Genomic DNA, 18,287 nt, shown 5'->3' with positions numbered 1-18,287 from the left:
TCTGAGTTAGGTTCATGGTTGAAAGCAGCTTAACACATAGACACAGACACAACTAAGGTTTTCACCCGGTTTTACAAACAAACTGCCATCGTCTCTATTCAGTAAAAGTACTGTGTTTTGTTTGTAGTCCAGGTTACCAGAACGAGCTTGCCTTCCGTAAACTGATGGCTCTTTGCTTTATGGGCCAAAAGCAAAGTAGCTCCTGGTGAGGCATCATAACATCTGAAGTCATACGTAAACATCCTCTCTAATATGTAATGTAATGTTCCTAACGTATATTCTACTATACTGTGAGAGGAAGGGTGTATTTCATTAGCAAATTTATAGAACTGAACAATTACCCCTCTCTCTAAGGCTGACAGCGTACGCTACTGGCAGAACACATGGCCAACAGTCTGGTGGCAGTGCAGAGCAACGTGATTCAGACGCTGTGAAGTACCTGATTCTCAACGCGCAGCAACCCGACGGCGTGTTCAGAGAAGTCGGAAGTATGTACCACGGAGAAATGATGGTGCGACACTAATTTATCAACATCAGTCTTCAACTTAAGGGAGATGAAGAACAACATTACAAATGTTATAACCATATACAAATAGAATTAAAATTTGTGTATATGCGTGTGTGTAGGGTGATGTGCGTGGCTCCGATTCAGAAGCCTCCATGACGGCCTTCATCCTCATCGCCATGCAGGAGTCACGGACTCTATGTGCTGCCACTGTTAGTGTGAGTACTCAAGTATCTTGTATTTTCATTTACTTATTTCATTATGAAACCTTTGGCTGAGCCCTGCCCTTATTTACTACTGCCACTGCTGTCAACCTTCCTGTTCTGCACGGCACACAGTTACAATAATACTCTGTGGCAGATTTACTGCTCAAAAAGTACATTTACTTTGATACTGTAATTAAGTTTATTATTAAGTAGATCTTCATTTTCAGGTACTTTTCACTTTTAGGGTCAGGTTACCACACACTACAACGTATCAGCAAATAACTGTACTTTCTACTCCTTGCAATGCATTGTGTACATGTTGTATTATAGTGATTCCTCATCCTCTTTTTTTTTCTCTCCTGATGCCCAGAGTCTTCCAGGCAGTGTAGACAAAGTGGTGCAGTACCTGGAGAGGTTGTTTTGGACAGCCTCACCAACCCATATGCTGCTGCCATTACATCGCACGCCTTGGCCAACGAAGGCAACCAACCGAGAAGTCCTCTTCAAGTTCGGTTTCTCCAGGTGCTGCCACACAACAATATTATATGGATGTGCAGTAAATAAATATAAACACATCCACAATTAATTAGAGCCCGAACAACATTGGATATTATGGGAAGATTTGCCAAAAAACAGTAACACATACCCTCTGCCAAAGCCCAACAGTCCCATTGTGAAACTGCATTAAAGTTCACTAGATCCAGATTTTTATTTGCATCTTCACCAAATTACAAAGACTCATGACTATTATTCTAAAAGTCTGATTGGTTTCATCCAGATCCATGGATTATTCTCTGAGATATCAACAAAAAATATCCAAGTAAAAAAAGCCCCAAATCACGTTTAAAGTAAAGTAGAAAAAAACTTGATCAGTCCCCCGATCCAACTCTGCACCAAAATTCATTATTTAATAGTTTCTTTTGTCATGCCCCCACCTCTCCACACAATTTTAATGAAAATCAGTTGAGTGTTTTGCATAATCCTACTAACAATTAAACAAACAAAAATATTGTTGTCTGTAAAGTATATATATTTTATAGTTGAATATCAAGTCTTATTTCAGAAATATTTAACATAAATGTAACATTTTAAAACTAAATGTCAAATATCTGTATTTGCCTTAAAAACTAATATTATAAATTGGATTTTCATGTAAATAAGCCTGGTATTTGCTCACATTTTCCAATTCCTCCTGTTTTTATTGAATTTTTAATCAAAATTAGACATTCTAAGTCACTGAAGTTTGTCACAAGTTCTTTCTTTGTATTAAAAAGTTACTTTGTCTGTTTTTTCCTGTGAGCGGTCCCACTGGCCTTCACCTAAGGGACGTATTTACACACTGAGGCCACAGCTTGATGCCTCTTCTGGCTCTGGCCGTCGGGGTAAGCATGTCCCACTTACAGTATGTGTATGTTGACCAGCATGTCGAGCTACACACAATAACAGTCACAAGCCATGCCTCATTAAAAAGGCTGGAGGGAGTATTAGGCTAGTGCAGTGCCTGTTTTATAAAATAACAATTTGAATGGGCTGATCAGAAGTCACAGGGAACTTCTCTGAGGACTAACCCTAACCCTGTTTCTACAGTAAAAACATTGCTAACCATTGATAATCGATTAGTTGTATCAGGCGAGCGCCAAGTCTCTGCAAGGAAGAATAGCTATGATAGAAAAAACAATTTATATGGTGGTTTCGAAAACCCAACCAAAACCATCACAGAGACTTCAACCCTTTCTCCTCTGTTTATAAAGGCTTCGAAGAAGCCCGACTCATTATGAGATGTGGTTCAAATACAGAATAGTGCAGCGAGGACTGGATCAACTCAGGTAACAAAGCATTCTCTCCATATGCACCTCTCTAGCTAAGTTATCATGCATTTGAATTGTCATTCATTCATTCAACCTTACTTTAACCCGGGATTACATTTTTAGGTTGATACCTCATTTACAAAATAGCTGAGTACAGAAAATTAACAAAATTACAGTTCATGAAATGTTATTCAAAGCAAATTAATCAATTAAAAACCAATGAATCAACTAAAACAAGAAAAGCTGAGGTAAAATGAGATTGACAACTTAAATTGCCCCAAGGATTAAATTGGAGTTGAACTTTAGATCTTACTTTATGTTGTGTAAATGAATCTGACCATGAACAATATCTTTGTTTTTAAAAGTGTTATTTTCTCCCTCGCTCTTTCTCTATCTCCAGGCTACCATCATAGTGTACCAGGCTGTAGCAGAGTACTGGGCCAGTGCTAAAGAACCAGAGTACGATCTGAATGTGGATATCTTGTTGCCGGGCAGGTCAAAGCCTGAAAAGTTTATCTTCAACCAGGAAAACAGCTATACCACAAGAACATCTAAAGTGAGTACACACTCTCACACACAAACTTGCATGTTGCTTTTCTTGTTTCCTCTGCTGATCCAGTGTGTGTGTGTGTATTTTATATCCTCAGATCAATAATATAAACCAGGATGCAAAAGACTGCTACAGGATCAGAGAAAATATGACAGTAAGTAAAAAAAAAAAAAAAAGTTTTGTTCTATGCTCTATCATCTGGTGTGTATCTATTCTTTATTGATCCCAGATCCGACCAGATACATTTTTAACCTAGTGTCAACAAAGCTTGTAAATGACAAAAGCCCATTTATGTGTGATATTTTCTGTGTGACAGATGGTGTCGCTTGTATTATGCTCTGAATTTTAAAGAGAAGGAGAGCGACTGTCAGACCTTCAACATGTCAGTGCAGCTTCATCCCAGGTAATTTGTCTCCTCATTTTTATTTGTTGTGATCATTTTTCATTTTCTGTTTGTCTCTTGTATGCGTCTATTTTGTTTGTGTAACTGCAAACTGTGTTTTTCCCAAGCTGCGTCGCCATCATTCTGCCAAGTTGTTTTCTTTATGAGAGAGGATTTAATGTTTGTGTGTTATCTTGCTTTTCCAGACAAAATGGATGAGAAGATATGCCGAAAATAGAGGTTTTGTAAGCACAATAGAGAAACAATACTGACTGAAGTGTTTTTCATATTGTTTTAACTGTCTCGTTTAATTGATCATCATTGTACATTTCCTACACAGATATAAGGACAGGGAGCAAGATGCAAGCATGTCAATCTTGGATATCGGTTTGTTGACTGGCTTTACCAACACTAATGACTTGGACTCTAGTAAGAGCTTTTACAGATACACACATACCCACATGGAGCCAATGTGAGAAAGGAGATGTTTAATGGTTTTGTGCGTGTCTGACACGGTTTGTTTGTGTGTGTGTGTAGTTGTCTAAAGGACATGCCCGCATTCATTTCAAAATATGAGATGAACACTGCCCTGTCAGGAAAGAGGCTCACTGATCATCTACCTGGACAAGGTAAGGACGTAGCCTTTCTTCCCTTTCCCTTTTTCTAGACCTTGTTCTGTCTCTACATCACATTGGCTTTAAATTTCTCCGCAGGTTTCACACACGACCAGAGGAGATCACATTTAGATTCACCGATGAAAGTGGGCGTCTTACAGCCAGCCACTGTTTCTGTCTATGAATATTATGACCGTAAGCTCCAAACACACTTAGAATGACAATTCTCAGTAGAGCACTTACCCCCCAAGGCCTAACAGTCGCCAAAATTCAATCAAGCTGCACCAAATTGCACACACTCCAAAAACATGTCCTATCAAGTATTTAATGTTGATTTTCACTGATGTAAGCCACTGTATATTTCTTTTTCCATTGCAGAAAGACATTGTGTGAAATTCTATCATCCAGAGAGGAAAGCTGACAGCTACTGAGGCTCTGCAGAAATGATGAGTGCACATGTGCCGAAGGTAAACAGGGTGGTGTCTCTTTGAAGACAAAAGCTATCCATACATCCATCCACTATCTATACCCCTATCCTTTGAGGGTCACGGGGGGATGTTGAGACAATCCCTGCTGACGTTGGGCGAGAGGCAGGGTACACACCTTGGATAAATCAGGGGCCAACATACAGAGACAACAACCGCTCACACTCACATTCACACCTACAAATCTCCTGCTTAACTTTCGACTTTGAGGAAGCCACAGTAACCAAGAAATCTCACGAAACACGGGAGAACATGCAAAGACACGCTCAACACATGACACTAATGTAGTGCTTTCATCATCCTCCATTGTCTGTTACCTGCAGCCTTAGTATCTCACCTCATTCAATTTGGATGAAGATTAAATGTGGTCGTGGAAAGTGCCTGTTGTGTAATCTCCAGAAGTTGATGTCCTCCATCGATGCATCCATACACCAACACATGTTCTCACTAATCAAGTCATCACTTGTGTATTTACTTTGTGCTTATTGTTTATTTCCAGAGAACTGCAGTATGCAGAAGAAGGCAAGATCAGCAATGATCTGGCGCACAGAAACATCTTGTGAGACTACTCCTACCAGCAAAATAGATTTTGCAAGATGCACTAAAAATGGTCTGCACTTGAGTTGAGATTTGTTTAAACTCCAACATATTGTGTGTTTGTGTGCGAGTGATTGTTACATAATCAATAAGGAGGTAACAATCTGCATCTTGTCTGTCCTCAGTGTACAAAGTGAGACTGGAGAATTTCACAGATGGTTTGTCTACTGACATTTACACAATGAGGATATTGGAAGTGATCAAAGAAGGTGGGCATTTATCTCCTCTGTGAACCATCGGGAATTTAAATCACCTTGTGTTTTATTGAATATATTTCTCCGGTCATTAACAGAAAAGTTTGCACCAAGGTCCAAAACCAGGATCATGTCTTTTCTACATTGTTTGCATTTGATCTGTTGTTTGGTTTCTGATTTTGTAATGTCCTGTCGCCATCACCTATGTGGGCTGTCTGCCTTACTTCATTTTGATGAGTTTGTAGACAGACCTGCTGTCAGTTCGGCAGGTGGAGAAATGAATGAAACAGCTGATTTCATTCATTTCGTTGCCACAGTAATATCATTAACGTAATACTAGCAGCATTACAAACTTCAGGCACGATATTATTGGTACTAGAGACTGCAAGCATTCCTGCAAGCAGCTTGCACTTCTTTGTCTGTCCTCTAATACCCTTTAATGCCATCTTCAACTTTGACAAAAATTTGGTCCATTGGTTCAGACCCTGGTCCGATAACTGCTATTTTGTTTCTGGACTAAACTGAAAAGTCAGATGTGTCCGGACGAAAAAGGGTAGGTGTGAAGAGGCGTAGGTGGCATACTACTATTCCGAACTGAGTGAACTTGCAAAACATGTGCCATCAGAGAAGCTTGCCTTTGTGTTTTTCCGTGGTGCGCCATGTCTGACGCCACAACCAACACATATGTGCCTCTCATCTTGCTGTCTTACCAAATTAGCGCTGCTCAATCGCTGCCATGTTTTCATCACTGCTGATAAGAGCCTCAGAAACCAGTGTCTACTGCTGAGTCGTTTGCCCTGGAAGTGAATACAGATTGACCCATTCCCATTGCAGACAAAAGCCAGACATTAGTGAAATGCTAAGGTTCTTTTTGACCAGTTGAAGTTCACCCGGCAACAGACAGTTGAAAAGGGGCTCTTTTTTTCCTGCATTGTTGTTTCTGTAGGGCACACAGAGCAATAATTGCCCATTTAAAGGAAGCATATTATTTAGATTTGGGCAGAGGGGCAGATGAAAAGATTGATTTCTGTTTGCAAAGTAGAAAACTACCCCTAGCAGCAGGCTAACCTAGCTTGCATCACAGACAAAAACAGTGGGGGTACAGCCCAGCACCTGCATGTAAACCCCATTAGACCCCCAACATGTCTCATAATTTTTCATTTATGTTACAAATCTCCTTTAGCTCTCCCATTCAATCCTCAAGCATCTTCTCTCATTTTATTTCAATCGCAGGAAGTTTCGATGTGGGTCCTCAGGAAAGAACGCACATTCCTGAGTTATCCACACTGCAGGAAGTCTTTAGATCTGTGCAGCACAGAACGTACCTCATCAAGGGCACGTCAAAAGATATTCACAGACGAACAACATCAATCGTAAGTTTCTTTGTGTTTAAACAACTGCAGCTCCTATTATCTACTGTTTCTGCACTTTTTCGACATCATGTTCCATGATATTTTCACATGTGATATTTCACTCGTTTCACAGGCATCAGTACTACTGGAAAGAATCCTGGATTCCAGTACTGGCCCAAGGAAGCCGAGAGTGTCAAGTCGAGGAGCACAGACCAACGTGTTTGGGCTTGGAGGAGATGGTCCAGCAGTACGAGCTCTTGATGTCAGCAGAAGTAACACGAGAGAAAACGCTCTTTTAAATCATTTTTATTTTCTGCTGTAAGATGAAGGATTTAAACCTTATTACGTGCATTGTGTTGATTAAAATGTAATGGTCTTCATCTCATTGTCAGTGTCTTTTCAATCAAACTCTGTAATCTGCTGATGTGGAATTTTAAGACAACTCACACACTATGGATCAATTAATATTTGCAGCAGTAATAACAGACAGTTTTACTGTAACTGAAATGCTGTGCTTCTACTGGCTAAATTGGTTAACAAGAAAATCTGGTCAAACAAATACTGTGAATAAAAATGCAATGGGAACAAAAAGATGCAGCAGCTCTCTCATAAAATTCAAATGAACATTAAATTAGTGATTCAATTGTTGGACAAGTATTAAGGTGACGTTAATGGCTGTTTTTATTCTTGTGTAATGATTAATGGATGAAACAGACATGTATGTTGAAAGAGGAATGAACAGATGTGATTCTCGTGGGTTTAACTAACTTTATGAGTGTTGTTTAAAGGTAGTAGATGTTTATGGCCTTCCTCCTTTTGTTTGACACTTAGCAAATGATCACTGCAGGGGTCACTCAAGGGGGTTTGATCAGAGGGGTGCAGGGATTCCTTACGTGTATACAGGAAGGGGGTCTTTTGTGTTGTAAACGAAGATAAGGGACCTCTGAGACAGATGGTACATGAAAGGGGTCACTCCAGGGGGCTGAGACAGAGATGGAGACACGATGTCTATACACTTTGATCATAGATCAAAGAAGTTTATTGATAACCTTTTGCTTCTCGAGGGGAGGGGCTTGTAGTGTATAAAGATGTTCATTCTCCTCTAAGTCTTTGCTCATTGTATGATGTCCTTCCGGTGATTTGTACTCTGAGTCCACCTGCAGGTGTAAATTAAACTTACCAAAGAGACAACTGTATGATTTGTGCTTGACTTTACAGAAATTCCCATGACAATTTGGCGTTGTTGGCAGGATCACTCGTGTGAGAGGACGCTCTGGATCTCATTGCTGAAGGTGACAAATGCTCAAAGAGTCTAATACTCTGACCTCAACCTCCCTAAACAGTTTGGAGAAGTGGGGGGCTTGATGCTGGAGAACCGGGAGTACTCTCACTGAAGTGATCTGGCGAACCAAGTACGGCAAGCAGCAGTGTCTTTCTGGTAAGCGAAATTTTGTTAGGATCCTTAGGAAAAGGGCCAATGGTAAAAGATTCACTCATTCATTGTATTGAGGGACAGACGTGTCTGCATGGCAAGGTTTTGGAAATCGGTGTAGAATCAAGGAAGCTTCATGTTTCGATCTTTAGGAAAAGGTCAAAAAGTATACATTGTAAATATATAAGTATAAATATTGGAGTGTTTATTAATTTAAACACACTTTTAAGATTGGGCTCAGACGTCGGGCTCATGATAATTATAACTGTTATAATAAGTAATGGTATTTTCAAGTATTTAAAGACCTGCATGCGTAGGACTAAAGAGAAGTGTGTCTAGAGGGTTTGAATGATATTTCTCTGAAAGTATTAGGATGCAGGCGGGGTATTTAAAAATGTATTAAGCAAGAGAAATAAAAACTTGTTTTAAAAAAAATAATAAAAATTTTTTTAAAAAAAGAGGGGAGAGAGAGGAGTTTTCTAAAAACCTCCTATTAGGAAAAAGTAACTACGTAAGAGATAGAATTGGGTTTGTTAAAGCTAATAATAAAAGAAAATAATCTTAAAACAAAACTCAAATAAAAAAAATAAATAATAATAAATAGATAAAATAAAAGTTAAGTTAAATAGGATTTAGCGACATTATAAATTCTTCTCCCATATCAATAGGACTTGGGTCCGCAAAGTAAAAAAAAAAAAAAAAGTCAAGTCACAGCCGTTTGAGATAACCTATTGAATAAAAATGGGTTTGAACTTAAGTAAAGAAGGGAGGAGGAAAGATTCGGTAGATTCACCTCAGCCTTCTTCTCCTAATGTTCAGTATATGGTAACGAATTACGGCAAATGTACTATTGAGCAATTCAGTGTATGGGTGGAAGATTGTGGGTTTCCAAGCACAGGGAGTTTAGGTTTGAATCAGTTGCAACAACTCAAAGTTAAACTGCTTGTGAAAGAGGAACGGAGTAGAGAAGATAAGCAAAAAGGAAACAAGAAGGTAAGAGTGTTTGTCCCAAATTGGGGAGCGTATGAATGTTGGGTAACGGAAGCAAATATCAGAGACAGAAAACAGAAGGTAGGGACTGATATTATCTCCAAGTCTCAGTTTCTCCGACTAGATCCTGATCTGGACTCAGCTCCGCCGAGAGGAAAACCACAGCCGGCAGCGGTACAGCATGATGACCAGCCGAACAACCAGTTACAACCGCTGCACACAGCGCAGGCGCCAGTTCCAGCCGTCCCTCACCTCTATCCAGGCCTCGACCTCGTTGCAGCGGGGGGGAACGACGAGCCTCCAGCGTATAACATTCCATATGTAGCAGCACACACTCCGCGGCGCACCCGAAAAGGTACAGATTACGGTTTAAATACAACCATGCAAGCACCGATGGTGGAGGTGGCCGCGGGAGATGGAAACACTCAGCTGATTTACAGACCATGGACATTCACCGAAATGAAAGAATCCACCATTTCATTCCTCCCACAAGTGGTAAGTGGGGGAACACAGTATGCAGTGCAATTGGAAGCTTTTTGTCAACAGTTTAAACCAACTAGTACTGAACTTCAGAGACTGTTGATAACTCAGATGGGGATTCAGTATTCCAAAGTGGCGAGAGTTTTCCCCGCACGGGAGCGGAGATTGGTGAATTCAGAATGGAACCATGCTGATAACGATGACTATAGACATTTCATAATTGACCTGTGTGACGAAATAAGAAACACTTTTCCCGCAAGAATGGACATGAGTAAAATTTCGGTATGTAAACAAGGTGAAGATGAGACTGTAACCAACTATCTCCACAGGCTCTCAGAGGTTCACACTGCAAACAGTGGCCTCATAAGGCCTAATGCTGTGGGGGGACGGAATCCTATCACTCCGTGGGAAGCTCACTTGAGGGATCGCTTCATCCATGGCATCAGACCGGAGATTAGTGAGATGGTGCAGACAAGCTGCATCGCATGGGAGTCTGCGAATCTCGAGACAGTGGAGTTACATGCCACCCATGCCGAAAAACTCGTTAACAGTAAGAAAAAGAAAAAAAGTTCTGAGTTTACAGAGAAACTGCAGATGGCACAGCTGGCGGCGTATCAAACCCAAGCCCGCGGGCGCGGAAGAGGTCGATGGAGGGGGAGAGGACGGGGAAGAAATGACGCTTGTTTCATATGTGGCAAAATGGGGCATTGGGCAAATAGGTGCCCTGAGAATCAGCGCACACAGTGCGATTGACTAGCGGTGGAGCTGGGAACGGTGAAGGATGTATCTGGTACGGACGCTGAGATGGAGGGAGAGTTTCAACTTTCACATCACGATCGTAAGAACACTGACACACACACACCATGTAAATTAATGTTGGACACAGAGCAGATGATTAGAAAGGCTATTAATCATTGTGAGTTCAAACAGGAGATTGATACAGGGAGGCTCATTGAGCTTTATGCTAAATATTCACATGATGCATACAAACAAATGCCAGAACATACGATTACAGTGAGTGGTAAGGACATCACATTTTTGGTAGATTCAGGGGCCACAGAATCAGTCATTAAATGTGAAGAGTTTGATATTACTCCTAAAATGAGTGCTAGATATCTCAGAACGATTGGTGCAACAGGTACTACAGTGACAGAGAGATACACTGTACCATTGTCTTGTCATGATGAGGTTGAAGGGAATTTTAAGCATTCATTTTTGTTGTCACCACGGTGTCCGGTAAATCTTATGGGTAGAGATTTGATGTGTTCATTGGGCATTATGTTAATCTCAACATCACAAGGTATAGTTGTAACTAGGGTTCCACAAACATCAGCGTTTGTGAAGTATGGTAAAGAGGATTTGATATATGCATATGAATGGAAGATTCCAGACTCTGCTCTCACTTCTGTAAATAGCATCCTCCTGCAAGAGGCAGAGGCACTTACTACAGATGTATTTACAGATGTTATGACAGCACAAAGCTTACATTGTACAGCACACATCTCTGTTGGAGCAGATCATTTGTTTGAGAAAGATTGGTATAGAGAAGGCCAGGGTAAAGACAAACTGAGGTTGAATTGGCTATACTGGAACAAAAATCACTGTGTTGTATCAGTAGCTCTGACTGACTCACTCACACAAGATTTGTTTAAAATGTCAAATTCTGATCCCCATGTTCCACTAGTAAAACCTAGACAAAAGAGTGGAAGGATTTGGAACTTTGGACTAAAAGGTGTAATGCGGCTACAGGATGGGAGAAAACATCTGATCCTAATATTGATTTTCACAAAGGTTTGGAGGTAAATCGCAGGAGATTTCCTGCAGTGATAAATGCAATCAGGAGTGTTGAACTTATTCCTGATATAGATTTTGTCAAGGTTAAACATACACCGCAAGTAGGAGAACCTCTTGATATGATTGATGAAGGATTTAGTTTTGTGCTAAACGTAAATGACATTCCTGAATTGAAACAGGTACCGTCATGTGTATGGGCTGAGCACAAATATGATGTGGGTTTGATTAAAGGAGCAGACCCAATAGTAATAATACCTAAATCATCATATAGACCATGTCAAAATCAATATCCATTGAAAAAGGAAGCAGTGGAAGGTATTAAACCAGTTTTGAATCTCTTTTAAAGGCTGGAGTGATAGTTCCATGTGAAAACTCTCCTGTTCGTACACCTATTTTTCCTGTAAAGAAAATGAAGGAAGCTGGACAACCACAGCAATGGAGATTTGTGCAGGACTTGCAAGCAGTGAATGCTGCAATCCAGGCTCGTGCACCAAATGTTCCAAACCCTCATACTATTCTTTCACAGGTTCCGGCAGAAAGTAAATGTTTTTCTGTGGTAGATTTGTCAAATGCATTTTTCAGTATTCCCATTCACCCCGACAGTCAGTACTGGTTTGCATTCTCTTTTGAGGGAAAAATGTACACATTTACACGCCTTTGTCAGGGGTTTTGTGAGTCACCCACAATTTTTAATGCAGCATTAAGGGATAATCTGAATCACTGGAACTACCAGGAGGTAGTGCCCTTTACAGTATGTGGATGATTTAATGATCTGTTCCCCCAAAAGGAAACATGTGTGCAGGACACAGTGGCGTTACTTAAACATCTAGCGGCAAATGGTCATAAGGTTAGTTTGTCTAAAATGCAGTTTGTTTCAGAAAAAGTTCCTTTCTGGGCCATATAATCACTTCAGAGAGGTAAAACCCTCTCACCCAAACGGATTGAAGCTATTCAAACTATCCCAAAGCCAGAAACAAAGAAACAAGTCATGAGTTTTTAGGGATGACTTCATATTGTCGGCAGTGGATTCCACATTATGCGGAAATAGAGGCACCATTAGCAGCAATTGTGTATGGAAAGGCCTCACTGCAAATAACAGAGTCAATTGGACAACTGAAGCTGAGAAAGCGTTTGTTGATTTGAAATTGGCTATGCAATCTCCTCCGACATTAGGCCTACCAGACTGTACCCGGCACTTTACACAGACTGTGGATGAAAGAGGTGGGTACATGACATCTGTGCTGATGCAGGACCATGGGGGACGACTGAGACCAGTAGCCTATTTCTCCTCAATCGACTTGACTCTGTGGCAGCAGGACTCCCAACCTGTCTCAGAGCTGTGGCAGCAGCTGAGAAGGCGGTGATGGCATCACGTGATGTTGTGGGTTATGCTGATTTAACTTTATTAGTGCCACACGCTGTTTCAATGATTTTGCTTGAACAGAAGACTTCCCACCTTTCAGCAGCTAGGTGGCTCAGATATAATACAGTGTTACTAGACATGCCAAACATCACTGTCAAGAGATGCACTGTTCTTAACCCTGCTACTCTCCTCCCTACACCAGGTGATGGAGAGCCACATGATTGTGTTGCAGTAATAACTGAAATTTGTTCTCCCAGACCAGATTTACAGGATGTACCGCTAATAAATGCAGAAATGGAGCTGTTTGTTGACGGCTCAGCATCAAGAGATCCAGCAACTAGTAGAAACCAAGTGGGTTTTGCAGTAACAACTTTGTATGATACAATTATGGCTGAACCACTCCCATCACGGTATTCTGCACAGGCTGCAGAATTAGTTGCGTTAACTGAAGCATGCAAATATGCTAGAGATAAGAGTGTAACCATCTACACTGATAGTAGATACGCATGGGGGGTGGCACATGATTTTGGCAGACTTTGGGCTAATAGGAAGTTTTTAACCTCTACAGGTAAACCCATTACACATCATACATTAGTTGCTGCTCTTCTTGATGCTGTGTTGCTACCCAGACTGATTGCAATCTGTAAATGTGAAGCGCATACTAAAGAACTTGATTCAGTTTCAAAGGGAAATGCAAGGGCAGATGCTGCTGCGAAGGCTGCAGCAAAACGTAGTCTACCTGTCAATGATGCGTTTGTTTTGGATGTGACCATAACACCTACTGCTGATTTACAGGAGCTGCAGACGAGGGCAACACCTGAGGAAAAATCTGATTGGAAGAAAGCAGGCTGTTATGTTTCTGACAAAATTTGGTGTGGGCTAAATGGAAAACCTTGTTTACCAAGATATCTGTTTCCTTATTATGCTAAGTTGATACACGGTAAAGACCATGTATCAAAGGGGGGTATGCAAGCAGAGATACAGAGGTATTGGTTTACAAAAGGATTCTCAAACTACTCGCAAACATACTGTCAGAAATGTGTAATTTGTGCTACAAATAATATAGGTAGAGGTATCCAGATAACACAAAGTGCACATCCAGCACCAACCGAACCATTTGATCATTTACAGATGGATTTTATTGAGCTAACACAAAGTGAGGGAAAGAAGTACTGTCTTGTTGTTGTTGACATGTTTTCCAAATGGGTGGAAGCTTTCCCCACATCGAAACAGGACTCTTCAGCAGTGGCAAAGGCACTGCTTGGGGAACTTATTCCGCGATGGGGAATTCCAAAAAAGATATCCAGTGATAACGGTACACCGTTTGTAAGCGCAGCTTTAAAGAGTGTTGGTGAGTATCTGGGTATCGACATGAGGCAACATTGTGCCTACCATCCTGCTAGTGGAGGGGCAGTGGAAAGAGAAAATGGTACATTAAAAAACAAACTGGTAAAATGCTGTGAGGAAACAGGGCTGACCTGGACAAAAGCTTTGCCGATTGTTTTGATGTATATGAGGGCTAGGGTAAGAAGTAAGAATGGTTTGAGCCCTTATGAGATTCTCTTTGCACGGCCAATGGAGACAGGAATTGGTCCTGTTAAGAGGCAGCATCCCCAGACCAGTCAATGTGAAAATGAAATGTTGCGATATTGTATAAATCTGTCCTCTGTACTCTTTGAAATCCACAGACAGGTGAAAGACGCCCTACCAAAATCCTTAGACGGGGAACTGCATGATCTGAAACCAGGAGACTGGATTGTGGTGAAGGACCTGAGGAGGAAAAACTGGAGAGCACGTCGGTGGAACGGGCCCTATCAAGTTCTTCTCACCACACAGACGGCAGTGAAGGTCGCAGAGAGGGCAACCTGGATACATGCAAGCCATTGCAGGAGGATACCCGAGCCAGGAGTGGATTCTTCAGGACAGAACGTGCGTTGATGTCAGCGGGTGTGCCTTCAGCCTTCGATTGTTTCGTGCCTGCAAGTAAGCAGGGGTGTGGAAACCTTTGAAGCCACACGTCTCTAAACTCAAAGAGAGTCGACACACTGATAAAGGGGTTGGCAAGGAAGACACTGCTGATATTCAATGGCGCCGACGGACGAACAGCGGCATCTGATGGGACGGCTGGTGTGCAGTTGGAAGAAAGGGAAGTGCTCCCTGTTCTTGCTGACTGTCATCTTCGTCCTGCCACTGCTGCTGTGGCAAGTGAAGCCTTGGCAGGAAAAACAAGACCAAAACAACTCAAGTATAACAGAAATAACAAAAAGAGAACTTTTGTTTCACCTCTCTGATGAACAGTTAAAGCCTGAAAATAATGCATGGTATGCAGCCATGAAGGTAACTGCTAGGAAGATCACAAATGAGAGCTGTTATGTCTGTGCAAAACTCCCTCATGGTGTGGGTACTACTCTCCCACTAAAGACCATCCCACTAAACACCTCAGAGACATTAGGAGTAATGATAGCTTTCACTCAGGGTGTTTCAATAAAAAATAGGAATGTGCGAGACATGAGTAATAACCTTAAACTACTGAATATCAGTGTAGTTAATTATGGGGGCTCCACAGTCCGGTTCTGGAATATGTCTTTGGTGGCAGATCAGGAAATTCATCAACCTGTGATGACGATAAACCCCACCGGACAGTTAGGTACTGTTTGTTTTTCTAGACAATGTGTTATGGCTGAGGATCACTATCTAGGAACTTCACCATGCAAGCAAAAGTTATAGCTACCTGTGGAATGATATGGGATCAAGGGGCAACAGATACATGCAGGTATAATGTGCCATATGTTGCTCCGTTAAATTTAACTAATACCATCAGTTTACATAGACCAGGTTATGACAACCCGGTTGTTAGAATGCCTTCTAGTGATGGGTATGGGTCTTTAAGGGAACATGTGTATGTGTGTGGGAAATATGTTTACCAGTCACTCCGACCGGGGTGGTGTGGGACTTGCTATTTTGCCAAACTAGTGCCCTCTGTTACCTTGTTCCTAACCTCACCCACTTCCATACAGATTATACTCACTATTATGTGCCATCCAGACATAAGCGTTCCACAGTAAGAGTGTCTCCAGAGGAGAAAGGATTCGGAGGGCTCTTCCCTGGTGGGGAACTGTGAACAACGCACACAGGATAGATGAGATTGCTCTGGAACTGGAAAATTTAACAGCTTTAGTGGGTGAGGGTTTTTTATCTCTTTCTCCCAGTATTCAGGGCCTCAGAAATGTGGCTCTGCAGAATAGGATGGCTTTAGACTTGCTGCTCGCAAGTCAAGGAGGTGTTTGCCACATAATCGGAACAGATTGTTGCACATACATACCAGATATTTCTGATAATATGACTCATATAGTTTCCCATCTAAATGACCTATTGTTCGAGGAGAAGAACAAAGACTCTCAAATTCCTGAAGGATGGAATTGGGGGTCATGGGTAACTCTAACGGGTTGGGAAAATATGTTGTTGAAATTTTTGACACCTATTCTGATTTCATTTTGTGTATTAGTGTTGTTGGCCTGTTTTATTGTCCCTTGTGTTAAGACTATGGTTACTTCCTTAATCAAGTCTATGATTGGACAATATGTTCAACTTCCTGAATCTAATTCATCCTGGACTCTTCCTTCCAGGATGATGACATGTTATAAAGATGTTTAGAGGTTGTTGAGCCTTTTAGTCTCAAAGGGGGGATTGTAATGGCTGTTTTTATTCTTGTGTAATGATTAATGGATGAAACAGACATGTATGTTGAAAGAGGAATGAACAGATGTGATTCTCGTGGGTTTAACTAACTTTATGAGTGTTGTTTAAAGGTAGTAGATGTTTATGGCCTTCCTCCTTTTGTTTGACACTTAGCAAATGATCACTGGGGGTCACTCAGGGGTTTGATCAGAGGGGTGCAGGGATTCCTTACGTGTATACAGGAAGGGGTCTTTTTTTGTAAACGAAGATAAGGGACCTCTGAGACAGATGGTACATGAAAGGGGTCACTCCAGGGGCTGAGACAGAGATGGAGACACGATGTCTATACACTTTGATCATAGATCAAAGAAGTTTATTGATAACCTTTTGCTTCTCGAGGAGGGGCTTGTAGTGTATAAAGATGTTCATTCTCCTCTAAGTCTTTGCTCATTGTATGATGTCCTTCCGGTGATTTGTACTCTGAGTCCACCTGCAGGTGTAAATTAAACTTACCAAGAGAGACAACTGTATGATTTGTGCTTGACTTTACAGAAATTCCCATGACAGGTGTTGAAGGTGAGTCTGTGTTGATGGCATCCTAAGCATATGTGGTTCCTCTAATCAAAACGTTTGTTTCCTTACTAACTTACCATTTAAGTCAACTAGATGTCACAAGTGACAGCGTGAGATCGCTTGATTTCTGGACACAGAGAACTTACAAATAGACTCCACAGTTTGTGGAGAAATGTATAGCACGGGGAGGATGACACAACGACCACAGCGGACGCATGACCTGCGCGGAATGCGGCAGGTCCTGCTGCACCTGTCTGACCGCCGCCTCCTCGTCCTCCTCCGCCGCTCAGGCCAGGTGCGCTGCGGCTCGCTGCTGCCCTGGGCCGACAGGTGGAGGAGGGACGGAGCTTCTGCCGCCTTCCCGACGCTCACACACACTTTGCCCCAGCTCTGATCGTGGACTCGTGTTTTATTTGTTTATCTTTTTTCCTGCGGGAAACGTCAGTGAAATCGCGATTTACCTGTCAGGTGTGGAGTGTCCACCCGTGCCCTGCAGCGTCGACCCTTTGATTCCAAAGGCAAGATGCTTCGGTTGACTTCGATGAACCTCATGCTCCAGCGGGCATGGGAGTCGCCCTGTCAGCTGATGGCTGAAACTTAGTTCCCCCTCACTGCCCTCCTCCACCTGCCTGTGCGCTTGCAAATGAGCCAAGTCACATGTCCTGCCTGCGCCAATCAGAAACTGTGAGTGAATATCTCGTTGGCGAAGGAAGCTCAACCACTGCAAATTGAAAAAAACATTGCAAAAACCAGAAAACATCTTCATCAGTCACAAAAAAGTGATGAACCTGGCTGAAGTTCCATCACCACTGAGTAGCAGACTTAACGTCACAAAGATTGAACCTGGCCACGTTCATCACCTGGAAACATTTCTGGTGTCGTTTTCGCTATTTGCACCGTATTCTCTATTTGCATGTGTTTTCTTCATTTGCAGTGCATTGGGCTCTCTCCTGCCGTACTTATCTCGTCCTCTCTCCCTCATATTCTTTTTGCCATGACTTTTAGTATTTTCTAAGTATTTATTTTTATATTAATTCACAGAGCTTACTGCAGAATATGTGGCTTGGAGAATGCTGATCAATTCCACCAATCAGACATCATGAAAGCTTGGGTTAAATGATCAGAGAGAAGAGGCCTTGTGCTGATTCAGTTTGTCAGCTGAGCTATCTGCTCTGTGGTGGTTGATACTAATCAAACAAACTGTGCTCATGGCCAAATAACTTGATGCTGATGTGCAGAACAAAGACACACTGAATCAGCAATCTCAGAAGAACTATAAGTGAC

General features: G+C 41.7%; 1 long non-coding RNA gene and 1 pseudogene across 1 annotated transcript; one reads left to right on the top strand and one right to left on the bottom strand.

Annotated features, from left to right (window-relative positions):
• The window catches only part of LOC124854558, a 226,801-nt pseudogene that overhangs the window by 131,384 nt on the left and 77,130 nt on the right, over positions 1 to 18,287 (bottom strand).
• On the top strand, positions 2,519 to 3,202 carry LOC124854842. Its single transcript, XR_007034849.1, has 3 exons — positions 2,519 to 2,537; positions 2,920 to 3,075; positions 3,167 to 3,202. It is a non-coding gene; the product is annotated as an uncharacterized LOC124854842 (long non-coding RNA).

The sequence above is a fragment of the Hippoglossus stenolepis genome, chromosome 2 (genome assembly GCF_022539355.2).
Source record: "Hippoglossus stenolepis isolate QCI-W04-F060 chromosome 2, HSTE1.2, whole genome shotgun sequence".
NCBI classification, from domain to species: domain Eukaryota; kingdom Metazoa; phylum Chordata; class Actinopteri; order Pleuronectiformes; family Pleuronectidae; genus Hippoglossus; species Hippoglossus stenolepis.
The sequence above is the reverse complement of the archived record's forward strand: the minus strand, read 5'-3'. Positions and strand labels throughout refer to the sequence as shown.